The following is a 13110-nucleotide window of genomic DNA, read 5'->3' as shown; positions in this document are numbered from 1 at the left end:
AAAATAATTTTAAAAAATTAAAGCAAAAAAAAAAAAGGAAAGATAGAAAAGAAAAAAAGAAAGAACCACTTCTTTGTTTGCTACTGTCCTGTGGGACTCTTGAATGGAAGTCCATTGGCTATCAGAGCCATCTGATCTATGGACCCATGTCTCAGGAGACATCCATAAAAGTGGGGTGCAGACATATATATAAGCTTCATCAAGAAACATATGGTGATTTGGGGCAAGCAGGAGGTAGAAGGCAAGGAAGGTGTTTGCCAGCTTCCCTAGTCTCTAGAGATGAGGGCAGTCAGCCCCTAGATGCCTATTAAATTGGAATCTTGACCCAAAGGCAGCAGCTTTTAAAGAAAGAAAGTAGATGGACACTATTCAGGGAAAGGTTGGGAGACTGGCAGGTTTTGCTGGTTCCCTGAACTGAACCCTGAGGTAATAGCAAGAAAGAATGCTCATGTCTATAAATAACCTCTTTTTGTGGGTCTCATGGACTCAAGCCCCATTGCCTTTGTAGGTAGATGTTTTGGGGTCCCATCTACTGCGTAGAAATCTTAAAAGTCGGGGTACTAAATATGGGGTCCAAACCATTTACTCCTCAAAGAGAAGCTGTGAATTAGGGGTTCCCTCCTGATGGTACGGCACTGTGCTGGTGGTGGGATTTATGATGAGAGCATATCTCAGCCTTTCCCATCCATTTTGCTGTGGACATTACCTTGTTTGGCTGATGTATAGAAGTTACTCAGCCAGTTCTGGATTATACTTCCAAAGGGAATTGCTCCGTGTGTAGCTGTTCATTTAGTTGTGTCCATGGGAGGGAAGGTGTTCAGGGACCTCCTATATCATCGTCTTTAAAGACCACTCCTGGAAAAGACTAAATTCATTCTTAATAAGTAATAAAAAATACAAAAGTATATCCATTGAAAAATAAGTCCCTTTTTCATCTCTGTGTCCAGCCATCCAGCTCTCCTACCCAAGACAACTCTTGATTTGTGAATATATTTACACAGGTAGTCTGTGCATTTCCCAGCACATATACCTATTTACATGCGTATATATCTGTATAATATTTTATTATCATAAATAGTAATATATTATGTACACCATACTGCATCTTACTTCATCATACTTACCACAATATATCTTAAGGCTTATTCCACCTATAGCCAGGTCTGTCTAAAACTCAGATCTTAACCATGTTACTATGCTACTTAAAATTCTTTAGTGGCTCCACATTACTCCCACAGAATGAAATTTATGCTCCTTAGTTTAGCTTCAAGGTCCTCTCTAACCTGACTCCTTTTAGTACTTCAATTTTCTCACCCACCATTCACTGATTCCTTATGTTCTAGTAGTCAAATTGCTTGTAGCCTGCCCTCATACTGTGTTACTTCACAAGCCAGAGCCTTTGCAATGCCCTTCCCACCCTTCTTCACCTTAATTACATTTATTTACCCTTCAAAACAACTCAGATGCATCAGATTCTGTGTCTCCCTCTCTCTGCCTGTCCCTTGCTTGTGCTCTCTCTCTCAAAAATTAATAAATAAAAATTTATAAAAAACAGATAAATGAATAAACAAAATCTCGTATATACCTACAGTGGACCAATATTAAGCCTTAAAGAGAAAGGAAATTCTGACAAATTGTACAATATGAATGAACCTTCAGGACATTATACTAAGTAAAATAAGCCAACACAGAAGGACAATTTTGTATGATTCCACCTATATGAGGTACCTAAAATAGGTAAATTCATTGAGACAGAAAGTAGAATAATGGTTTACCGGGGCTAGGTGGAGACAGAATGGGGAATGGGGAATTATCCTTTAATGGGTACAGAGTTTCAGTTTGGAATGATGACAAAATTCTGAAAATGGCTAGTGGTGATGGTTTTACAATATGATGAATGTATTTAATGCCTCTGACTTGCACATTTAAAAATGTATTAAATGATCTCAAAGGACTCTGTATACCCAAAACAATCTTGGGAAAGAAAAACAAAGCTGGAGGGATAACACTTCCTGCTTTCAAACTATATTACAAAGCTACAGTAATCAAAACAGTATGGTACTACCATATGGACCAACAGAACAAAATACAGAGCCTCCAAATAATCCTCTACCCCATATATGGTCAGATGATCTTCAACAAGGATGTCAAGACCATGCAATGGGGAAAGGTGCTTCAACATATGGTGTGGGGAAAACTGAATATCCACGTGCAAAAGAGTGAAGCTGGACCCTTACCTTACACAATATATAATAATCAATTCAAAATGAATTAAAAACCTAACTGTAAGATCAAACAGTATAAAACTCTTAGAAAAAAAAAACATAGGCGAAAACTTCATGACACTGGATTGGGCAATGATTTCTTGTATGTGACACCAAAAGTACAGACAACAAAAGCAAAAATAGGTAAATGGAACTACATTAAATTTAACTTCAGTGCAACAAAGGAAAAAATCAACCAAGTGAAAAAGCAACATATGGAATGGAAGAAAATATTTGCAAACCACATATTTGATAAGGAGTTAATGCCCAACATATATATATAGAACTTCTATAACTCAAAAACCAAAAAACAAACAGCCTGATTTATTTATTTATTTAAAAAAATTTTTTTACATTTATTTATTTTTGAGAGACAGAGTGAGACAAAGCATGAGTGGAGGAGAGGCAGAGAGAGGAGACACAGAATCTGAAGCAGGCTCCAAGCAAACATTCAGCACAGAGCCTGATGCAGGGCTCGAACACACAAACTGTGAGATCATGAATGGAGCCAAAGTCAGACGCTTAACCGACTGAGCCACCCAGGTGCCCCACAAAAAGCCTGATTTTAAAATGGGCAGAGAGGATGCCTGCGTGGCTCAGTTGGTTACACATTAGACTTTAGCCCAGGTCATGATCTCAACTCATGGTTTGTAGGTTCAAGCACCACATTGGGCTCTGACAGTTCAGAGCCTGGAGGCTGCTTCAGATTCTGTGTTTTCCTCTCTCTCTGCCCCTGGCCCGCTCATGTCCGCTCATGCTCTATCTCTCCCTCAAAAATGAATAAACAATGGGGCGCCTGGGTGGCTTAGTCGGTTAAGCGTCCGGCTTAGGTCATGATCTCGCGATTCGTGGGTTCGAGCCCGGCGTTGGGCTATGTGCTGACTGCCAGCTCAGAGCCTGGATCCTGTTTCAGTCTGTGACTCCCTCTCTCTCTGACCCTCCCCTGCTCATGCTCTCTGTCTCTCTCTCTAAAAAATAATAAATATACATTAAAAAATATTTTTTAAAAAAGCCAAACTATGGAAAGAACCTGAAGGTCCATCAACTAATGAATGAAGAAGTATACACACACATACACACACACACACACACACACACACACACACACACACAGGAATATTACTCAATGATCAAAAAGAATGAAAGTCTGCCATTGCAACAACATGGATGAAACTAGAATATATTATGCTAAATGAAATGTCAGTCAGAGAAAGACAAATATCGTATGATTTCACTCATATGTGGCATTTAAGAAACAAAAGAGATGAACATAGAGGAGGGGAAGCAAAAATTAGATAAAAACAGAAAGGGAGGCAAACCATAAGAGACTCTTAAACACAGAGAACAAACTGAGGGTTGCTGGAGGGGAGCTGGGTGGGGGGATGGGCTAAACAGGTGATGGGCATTAAGGAGGGCACTTGTTTGGATGAGCACTGTGCGTTATATGTAAGTGATGAATCACTGGGTTCTACTCCTGAAACTAAAACTACACTCATGTAAACTGCTTGAATTTAAATAAATATTTTTTAAAAAAGAGGGAGAAAACAGCAGAAAACAAGTGTTGACAAAGCCATGGAGAAATAGGAACCCCTGTGAACTGTCCGTGAGAATGTCAAATAGTGCAGCTGCTGTAGAAAACAATACAGAGGTTCCTTGAAAATAGAACTACCATATAAACCAGCAATCCTACTTCTTAGTATATACCCAAAGGAATTGAAAACAGACTCTCCAAGAGATGTTTGTACACTATGTTCATTGCAATATTTTTCACAAAGGCCAAGAGGTAGAAGCAATCTTTATCCATTGCTGGAGGAATGGATAAAGAAAAAATATATACATATCATGGGATTTTATTCAGCCTTTAAAAAGAAGAAAATTCTGTCCTATGCTATAACATGGATAAACCTTAAAGACATTATACCAAGTAAAACAAGCCAATCACAAAAAAAGAAAAATATATAGTGCTTGATTTCGCTTGTGTGAGGTATCTAAAGTAGTTGAATTCCTGAAAACAGAAAGTTGAATGATGGTTGCCAGGATCTGGGGAAAGGTCGAAATGACGAGTTGTTGAGGAGTCAATGTTCAGAGTTTCAGTTTTGCAAGATGGAAAGTACTAGAGATTTGTTATACAACAATGTGCATTCAGTTAACACTATTATACCATACACTTAGACGTGTTTACGATGATAAATTTTGTTATGTTTTTTACCACAATTTTTAAACAGTTAAAATAGTAAGTTGTACGTTACATATATTTTACCACGATTAAAAAAGAAAAAAAGCCATCACTCTTTCTACAGGATGAATTCAGGGAAAGAAAGGATTAAGTGTTTGGTTGGCCCAAGCAGAGATGATGGTGGCTTATACCAGAAGAGTTGAAAAAAGTTGACAAATTAGATACATATTTTAATGTGTTTATAAGTGAAAATGTGAATTCCTAGAGGGAATGAGCACCATATTATTTTTCTTTTATATCCTTACACTGTATTCATAATAGATATACCATATAAATATTGATACATCACCTCTACAAAAGTTGCTACAGAAAAATCATGCCTTGACTGACACATGGAGATGAGAATTTAATAACTTTTTCTCAAAGGCAAAGTAATTTGCCAAGTAGGTCACTCCATAGTAAAGCTTTGGGGGAAAACTAAGTTCTTCTCTATAAAATGGAAAGGTTCTCTGGTCTGCCTGTTGGAGTTCACAGGCCTTCATCAGGTCAAGGGAGATCCTGTGGTAGAATAAGGAAAGAAGAGCTTCTCACCTCTGAGTAAAGGAGTGGCTAACAGATCCAGCAGCTAAATGATGTCACAAGGAAACAAGTCAAAGATAGGTTTGTGAGCTGAACTTGCCATGTGCAAGATCAGTTCTTTTCCCTGCATGTCACAAAAAGGCCATCAGAACATGGAGTGCCTACTGTGTTAGCCAATCAGATGAGGACTAGAAAACAAGGACAGGGAGAGGAGTGGCAAATGGTGGTCCTAGAAATCCCAGCAGGGAGAGGGAGTGGAGGGGTTGGCACATGGAGCCCTAAGGTTTTTCCTAGACCAAATAAAATACTAGGAGGGACTGTATATTTATTTGAAGGCTGCATCTTCCTTATGTGACACCATGCTTCCTACTTTTAGTATTCTGAAAAAGAATACTATAAAGTAGAAAAGAAAATATAGGCTTTTCTATGTATACATATATATACTATATATGCTTTTGTATAAGTATGTGTGTAGTTTAAACCTGCTAGTTCAGGTTATATATTTGCTTATGTGTATGGTATGCCTGATAGCCAAACAGGAGGCACAATGCATCTACAGAGGTTGGTATGTATCAGTGTGTGTGTGTGTGTGTGTGTGTGTGTGTGTGTGTATCAGGCAGGGATGAGGGGAAGGAAGGGTTTTGAGTTGAGATTTGACTGTGTTTCTGGGCAAGAAGAAAAGCAATTAAAGTGGACACATCCTTGCTGGCAAGCCTTCAGCTGCCTCATGATGTCAGCTATAATCTTGCCACTCTCAGCCTTCTTCACAGCCCCCTCAACCCCGCTGATGGGGATGATAATCCCCATTAGCCACTGTCTGATTAACCAGGCTGAGGTCTCTGTCTCTCAAAGAGGGAGCTGAGTGGGAGATCCCTATAGGTAGCTCAGCAACTGAGACGAGAGATGGATACCAGGGGAGCTAAGCCACAGGCAGCAGATGCTTCTGGCTACCAGGTGCTTTTTTCTCTTACCCTCAAAGACCATTCTTTTCATGATGAGACTTTAATTCCGTAAGTTTTAGACTCAGGGACAGGATTCCTACTCTTCTTCATTCAAAGATCTCCCATTTCTCTCCAACTCAAATTCTCTGTCTCAGTTGGCTCTTTGTCTTCTGAATATACCTGGAGATTTCCTGCCTCCAAGTCTCAGCTTGTTCATTCCTCTACCCCAGAATGCACCTCTCCACCAACACCCTCATTTCCAAACACCACGTCAGTTCCCTTCCTCCTGAGAGCCTTGTCTTTCCACCCAGGTAAAAGTGAGCTCTCCCTCTTCAGAACTTCGCTGGTTCTTGTTCCTGTCATTCAACCCCCACTGGCCATCTGCTTCTCACAGTTAGGGTTAGTTTCTTCCATGTGAATGCATCACATTTCTTCAAACTAGAGTATAAACTCAGCCCTCTCTCAAATACCTTGGTGTGCCAAATCAGAGGCTCTGCTCTCACTGTTTTCTTAGTCCTATTAAGTGTCCATGGGTATGTTTCAACCAGATAACCCCCAGTGTCTGTCAAATTGCCCTTAAAACACTGGTGTAACAAAACAGTCAAACAAAACACACCTGCTGACCATACTTGGCCCATGGACAATTTGTAACCCTTGACCTAAGCCAACAACTCATCAGTTAAAGGTTTATTTTTCTTATTTTGGATACTTCAGGAAGATCGTAGTCTTTATTTCTTAAGTTCTTTACTCAAAGCATTAAACCTTCTCAATAATCCTCTCTGGAAAATCATTTGTATGGTTTTGATTTTGGTTCTGGCTTCTTCAGTTTACAAAATCACCTCTTGGAACAGGTGAATATGAATTTGGGAGGCAGGATCCTGAGTTCTATCCTTAGTTACCCATTATGCTTAACTCTCTAAGGGTTGATAGGCTAGTTTGGGAATGATTTGAACCCTTTGCACTGTTCTCCTTTGAGCTTCCTGATTTTCTTTTCCTTAAGCATCTCTCTTAAAGGTTAACCTGGGTAATAACATCATCTTACTGCTAAAATTTTTATTCCAGACACAGAAAGCAGCTAGGATTCATTAAGGATGAAGTTTCTGATATCAGAATTGTAAGCTTTCCTTTCAATGAGTCAGTGCTACCTGCTTAGGAATCTGAACTGGAAACCCTTGGGGGCTGTGGATACACAAGCAGATTCTAAGTCTTCGGGGAACATACCTTTTCATTTGGACAGTGAAGACTGTGGATAGACAAGCAAGAATCCTCCCTCACAGAAGCTCTGGTTTATTTCAGCCTGTCAAGGTCCAGAGTGGAAGTGACCAGGGTTTTCGGAACAGTCCAGGTTAGGAGACCTTGTCAAAGGACCTCTATGTTATATCTGTCATGACTTCAAACTGTGCTTGAGATTACCTTTTGCTTCACACTAACACATCTCCTGATGGTCAGCTCTATCTAGAGTGGTACTACTACCGTGACCAAGACTGATCTCCACCTCACTCTAAATTCTGTCTGGTTCTATTCCCTTACTATGATGAGTATACAGGTACTTGCCTCTCCCATACTTCTTATGTTACCTGCAAGTCTATATTGCACCTGCCAAACACAGCCTCCCACCACCTGCCTCCCTGGAGCAGAACAAGGAATAGAAAGTGACAGAAGATTGAAGTTCTCCACTTTACTATTTACACAGTTCTGATCAAAAATTGAGTAGCACTTGTGGTGTGCAGAGCATAATGAATAGACTTATCAAATCACTATGTTGTACACCTGAAATTAATATAACGTTGTGTGTCAACTGTACTTTTAAAAAATCATATAGAGGAACAAACTAATAAAACCATTATTAGTTATTTTAACTAAAATAAATAAAAATTTACAAAAATCCTTTACACTCCCATAGGGCTATTAGAGTTTACAAAGTGTTTTCGTGTGCATTGTCATTTGATCCTGACGTGCTCCTGCAAAATGAGGAGAACTGGTATTTCTATTCCTATTTGACAGATAAGGAAATATGTGCATTAGAGAAATTTGTTGGTTTGCTCAAGGTTACACAATTAACAAGTAGTATAACTGGAACGCAAACTTAGGCTTTCTTATTTTACTTTAGGTCTAAAGACATTTTTGAAGTATCCTTGGTGTTCATTTACCCTTCCTCTTTCTGCTACCCTGTAACAGGGCCAGACGGCGGTGGAAGATCAGAATGCTCTGGCTTTTGCCTCAGCGGATTTGACTAAGTGCATGGAAGAATATAGGCTGTTTTCAGGCGTGTAGGCTCGGTGTGTCCAGGTAGAGAAGGTTATTGACTTGCTCATTTATTGCTTCAAGCATAGAAGCCTCTCCCAACTCTTCAGCCCCAAGAGGCCTCCTACAATAGAGAACATTCACTGCTATGGGGATTTACACAACTTGATATAGTGTGTTTGGTGCCAGTGACTTGGCCGGTTAGAATGAAAGAAAGGGGCTGACTTCTAGCTGTGTGGAAACTGCATAAAGGAAAATGAAGTTCCCATGGGCACACCCTCTCTTCTTCCTACCCTTGGGCTTAGCTGTGTCTAATAGGAACAGAAGAAAGAGATGCCAGGCACAGACTTGCCCCCCTTCCACCCTGGCTTCGACAAAGCCATAAGCAGGGCTTGGTCCTAGCCCTATCACCACCTGACCTGAGATGTCATCACCAGAAAGTTCCCATTAAGCATCTACCAGTAGGTCAGAGGTGAAGAGTGATTTCTGCAACACTATACCCTTGAGCAGCTACTCGGGCTTTCCTGTTTTGCAATATCATGGGATAATTCTAATTATCCCCCTGGGGAGGAGGATTGGTGAAGGAACACGGGAAGTGTTGATAAATTCTCCAAAGCTGAGTATATTAAAATTCACATTGATTTAAAAATAAATATATACCATCTGGCATTTTTAGGAAAATGGAGAAAGGTTGGGTCTGGGGAGGAAGAATTGCTAAGTGACACAAAAACAGGCTGTAACTGCTCCAAACAGATGTGAGTCACCCTAAGGAGCTCAGTCTTGTGTCTTTCATTCCAAAGCCCTGAGCCATGCAGAGCTGGTAGCAGAGTTGGAGAGCAGCCAATCCCAGAAAGCTGGGCTAGTGAAGGAAATACAGTGGGGAGGTTTCTGAGCTGGTCTCCAGGGAACAGAGGGAACAATGAAGAGAAAAGGGACAGAGGAAACTCTTTACCACCTGGTGTCTTGCCAACAAGAAGACAAAACTTGCTTGGACTTAAATACACATTGCACTTAGACACCTCCGTGAGAAATAGAAAGACATAGTGATCAGAAGCACAAAATCTGTAGCCAGAATGCTAGGTTCACATTCTGGCTCTGCCACTTACTAACTTGTGACCTTGAGCAAGTCACTTAACTTCTCTACCTCCATTTCCTCATCTGAAAATATAGAGCTAAAAGGAATAACTAGTTAATACAGCAGTGAAGTAGGACGAAACAAACATCTAGAAGAGTTCTTGTTCTCTAAGTTAATCAAATATAAATGTTGGTTACTGTTATTACCAGGTACAATGGAGAACTACAGTAGAAGTGAAGCCAGTGTCCTAAAGCAGCTATATTCTAAGCACAAATGCATTTAAGACAGAAGCTTGTTCTAGAAACATGAAGAGGTTCCAATAGATGTAATTATGACAGTCACCAGTAGATGTAATTATGGTAGTCTGGGGCTTACTATAGGCCAAGTTCAGGCTACCTCATTGGAACGAGGTAATATAGCTTCAGAACTATGACTTTTAGCCTGACCAGGACACTTCTACCAGACCCTGAGGAAAAATATAAAGGAAAAAAAAAAAGTTCTATTCTATCTTTAAGAAAGGCAAATCTTTGAAAACACATTAAGTACCTATTCTTTTTTTTTTAATGCTTATTTATTTTTGAAGGAGAGAGAGTGACACAGAGTACGAGCAGAGGAGGGGCAGAGAGAGATGGAGACACAGAATCTGAAGCAGGCTGTCAGCACACAGCCTGACATGGGGCTCAAACTCAGGAACGACAAGATCATGACCTGAGCTGAAGTCAGACGCTCAACTGACTGAGCCTGCCAGGGGCCTCACTAAGTATCTATTCTATGTAAAATATTCTGATAGATGTTATTGAAGTTAAAATGAAGTAAAGAATCTGTTTCCTGTCATTCTGGATTTTATAATTCCATTAGGAAGTCAAGGTCAACACTAATACTGATAAAAGTATGGGTTTTCTCTTCTCAAACAGTAAGAATCTACATCATAGTTTCTCTATTTGCCCAGACTTTGAACAAGTTTAGATTTTAATTTAATGCCCAAATTCTATAGCAGCTCACTTTTTCCCAAGAGTCCTTCTGGATTCAATTTTTCGTTAAAAGTTTATGTTTTTTTTAAAACATATTCTAATATTACAAACCACTCTGAATTGTTTTAGGAATCAGAAGATCAAAAATATTAAAACATTAACTATTAGAATGAAATACCAGTACAAGAGAAATGATTCTTGAAGGCTCACAGAATCTTTGAGTTAAAGGGAACTTAGAAGTCATGAAGTCAACTTTTCTTCCAGAGTAGTATCCTCCTGGAAGATCTCTGAGGCATGGACCCCAGTATTTTCTTGAGTGCAATTCCAGACCATTTCTGTTGGGAGTCAGCAATGTTGGAAAATCTTAGAGCAGAAATCCATCTCACATTAACCATTATCCCTAATGATCCTACTTCTGCCATTTGAGTGACGTAGAACAAGCTACATACCTCTTCCTCATTTGACAGCCCATGAGATATTTGAAGTTATCATGTCCTTCAGAAGCCTCAAAGCTAAACATTCCTAGCTGCTGTGGCCTTTCATCCTGTGGAGCAGAGCTCAGGGCCCTCATTAGCCTCTGGTAGATGAATGCCAGTTGACAAGCTCCTTCTCAGAACACTGTCCCCTGTACCATACATAGTGGTACAAATATGACCTGGCCAACACTAAGTTCCTCAGGCCATACACTCCCTGCAACATCAGATCACTCTCTGACTATTAGTAGAGCCCCCACAGGTTGCATCAACTGCTTCAGCAGCTATTTCTCACTTGGGGCTTTTACATAGTTGACTCAAATTCACCATATTGTTTCACATGAACTGTAGTCAAAGCAGGCCTGTACTAAATCTCTATTTATTGGTTTTAGTCTATCATTCCAGGCAAACCATTTTTAATATTTATATTGTTGTCTACATATTAGAAATGGATTTCAATATATTTCTGTTAGCTATCTTTCCTAGCTTTCTATAATCTGCAAATTTAATCTGTCTGCTTTCAGACTTCAAGATCACTAATAAAATTCAATATGATCTTGAACTAGTTATTTTTCCTCTTTAAGCCGCAGTTTTCTCATCTGTAAAATAATAAAGGGGCAGGGAATGATTTCCTGGGTTCCAGGAAATTTCAACATGTCTTATATAAATTCAAATGGCCAGCTGGTAAAAGGCTGAGAAAGGGGGAAAAAGAGTGGAGTGAACACTTTCACTCCAAGGTAACATGCTCAAATAAATTGTGAGGATTAATTTAATGTGTCAACTTGACTGGCCTAGGGGATGCCCATAAAGCTGGTAAAACATATCTGGGTATGTCTGTGAGAGTGTTTCCAGAAGGGATTAGCATCTGAACCAGTAGACTGAGCAAAGATCTACTCCATCAATGTGTATGGGTGTCATCCAATATGTTGAAGATCTGGATAGAACAAAAAGGCAGAGGAAGGGCAAATTTTCTCTCTGTTCTTGAGCTGGGACATCTATCTTCTCTTGCCCTCAGACATGAAATTTCCTCAGACATGGGTTCTCAGGCCTTCAGACTCAAACTAAATTATACCATGGGTTTTCTGTTTATCCAATTTACAGATGGCAGATCATAGGACAGCTTGGCCTCCATAACTCTGTGAGCTAATTTTTATTATATATAAATGTGTATACACACACACACACACACACACATACACATATTATACTCTTTTTTTCTGGACAACTCAAATACATAAATTCTATGTTCAAATGTGTGGATTTCAATATTGAACCTCAGGCATTCCCTTACAGAAATTAAACTCTGAAAACAACATGGTAAATGACTTCATGCATAGATATTCTACTTTTGCATAGTGAAAAAGAAAAGCTGCAGCAAAGTATAGGTACTAATCAATTTAATTGCAATAAATTTAGTTCCCAAATTCTGTATGTTATATAAAACTACCTGATGAAATATTGGTCTTATATTCCTTTTAGTGAAATCAGTGCTAAATATTATGTTTTTATACTTTGAAAATTTACCCTTAACATACCCCAATAAGATAATTTATGAAAGATCTATTACCACAATGTACCCACTCTTACCAGTTTTGCAGCAGCCTTACACCTATAGCTGAGAGCAAAAACCTTTCAGTATAATCTGGATTTACAAGGTAAACTTTTAAATAGTCAAAAATAATCCACCTTTCACCCTGTCACATCTAACTTCTTCTATGGAGGGATAAAAAAATGCTTAAAAGACTTGGATGGGGTTCCTGGCTGGTTCAGTTGGTAGAGCATGCAACTTTTAACCTCAGGGTCATGAGTTCAAGCCCCACGTTGGGTGTAAAGCTTATTTTAAATGAACAAATGCATGCATAAATGAATGGCTTGAAGAAGTCAGTGTTGTACCTAACCCCACCATCCTTTACATGTCCTCCCTCTTTTGCCATCTTCTGCAAAGGAAGAATGGAGCCAGCATTAGGCTGGGGTTCCTTACATTTCACTTTGGCAGATCATCAGTGACATCAAGCAGCCTTATCTCCCAACCTTTGAAAGTTCTATTACTCTAGTTGCTTTTCTTCAGAAGTTTTCATCATCCAAGCCCAACCCTCTTTGACATCATTATTAAATTTATTTAATCATCCAGTTAGTGCTAAACACTGAACTAAACTGCAAGGATCTGGAGTGGGTGCTCAGTCAGTTGAGTGTACAACTCTTGACCTTGGCTCAGGTCATGATCTCATGTTCGTGGGATCAAGACCCACATGGGCTCTGTGCTGACAGTATGAAACCTGTTTGGGATTCTCTCCCTCTCTCTTTGCCCCTCTTCTGCTAGTGTTCTCTCTCTCTCTCTCAAAAATAAATAAATAAACTTAAAAGAATAAAATGCAGGGATCAGAGGG

General features: G+C 39.4%; 1 protein-coding gene and 1 long non-coding RNA gene across 6 annotated transcripts in view; one reads left to right on the top strand and one right to left on the bottom strand.

Annotated features, from left to right (window-relative positions):
* The window catches only part of LOC144227565 (uncharacterized), a 34403-nt gene extending 29316 nt beyond the window's left edge, over positions 1 to 5087 (bottom strand). Inside the window, exons 1-2 of the long non-coding RNA XR_013333959.1 lie at positions 5032 to 5087; positions 707 to 865 (exon numbers count right to left, since the gene is read on the bottom strand). This is a non-coding gene — a long non-coding RNA (uncharacterized LOC144227565). The remainder of the gene's footprint in view (positions 1 to 706; positions 866 to 5031) is intronic.
* Positions 1 to 13110, top strand: part of MICAL3 (microtubule associated monooxygenase, calponin and LIM domain containing 3) — a 267770-nt gene that overhangs the window by 29283 nt on the left and 225377 nt on the right. The window lies entirely within an intron of this gene.

Source organism: Crocuta crocuta, unplaced genomic scaffold (assembly GCF_008692635.1).
Source record: "Crocuta crocuta isolate KB4526 unplaced genomic scaffold, BGI_CrCroc_1.0 scaffold72, whole genome shotgun sequence".
Classification (NCBI taxonomy): domain Eukaryota; kingdom Metazoa; phylum Chordata; class Mammalia; order Carnivora; family Hyaenidae; genus Crocuta; species Crocuta crocuta.
Note: the sequence above shows the minus strand (reverse complement) of the source record. Positions and strands in the feature narration are given on the sequence as shown.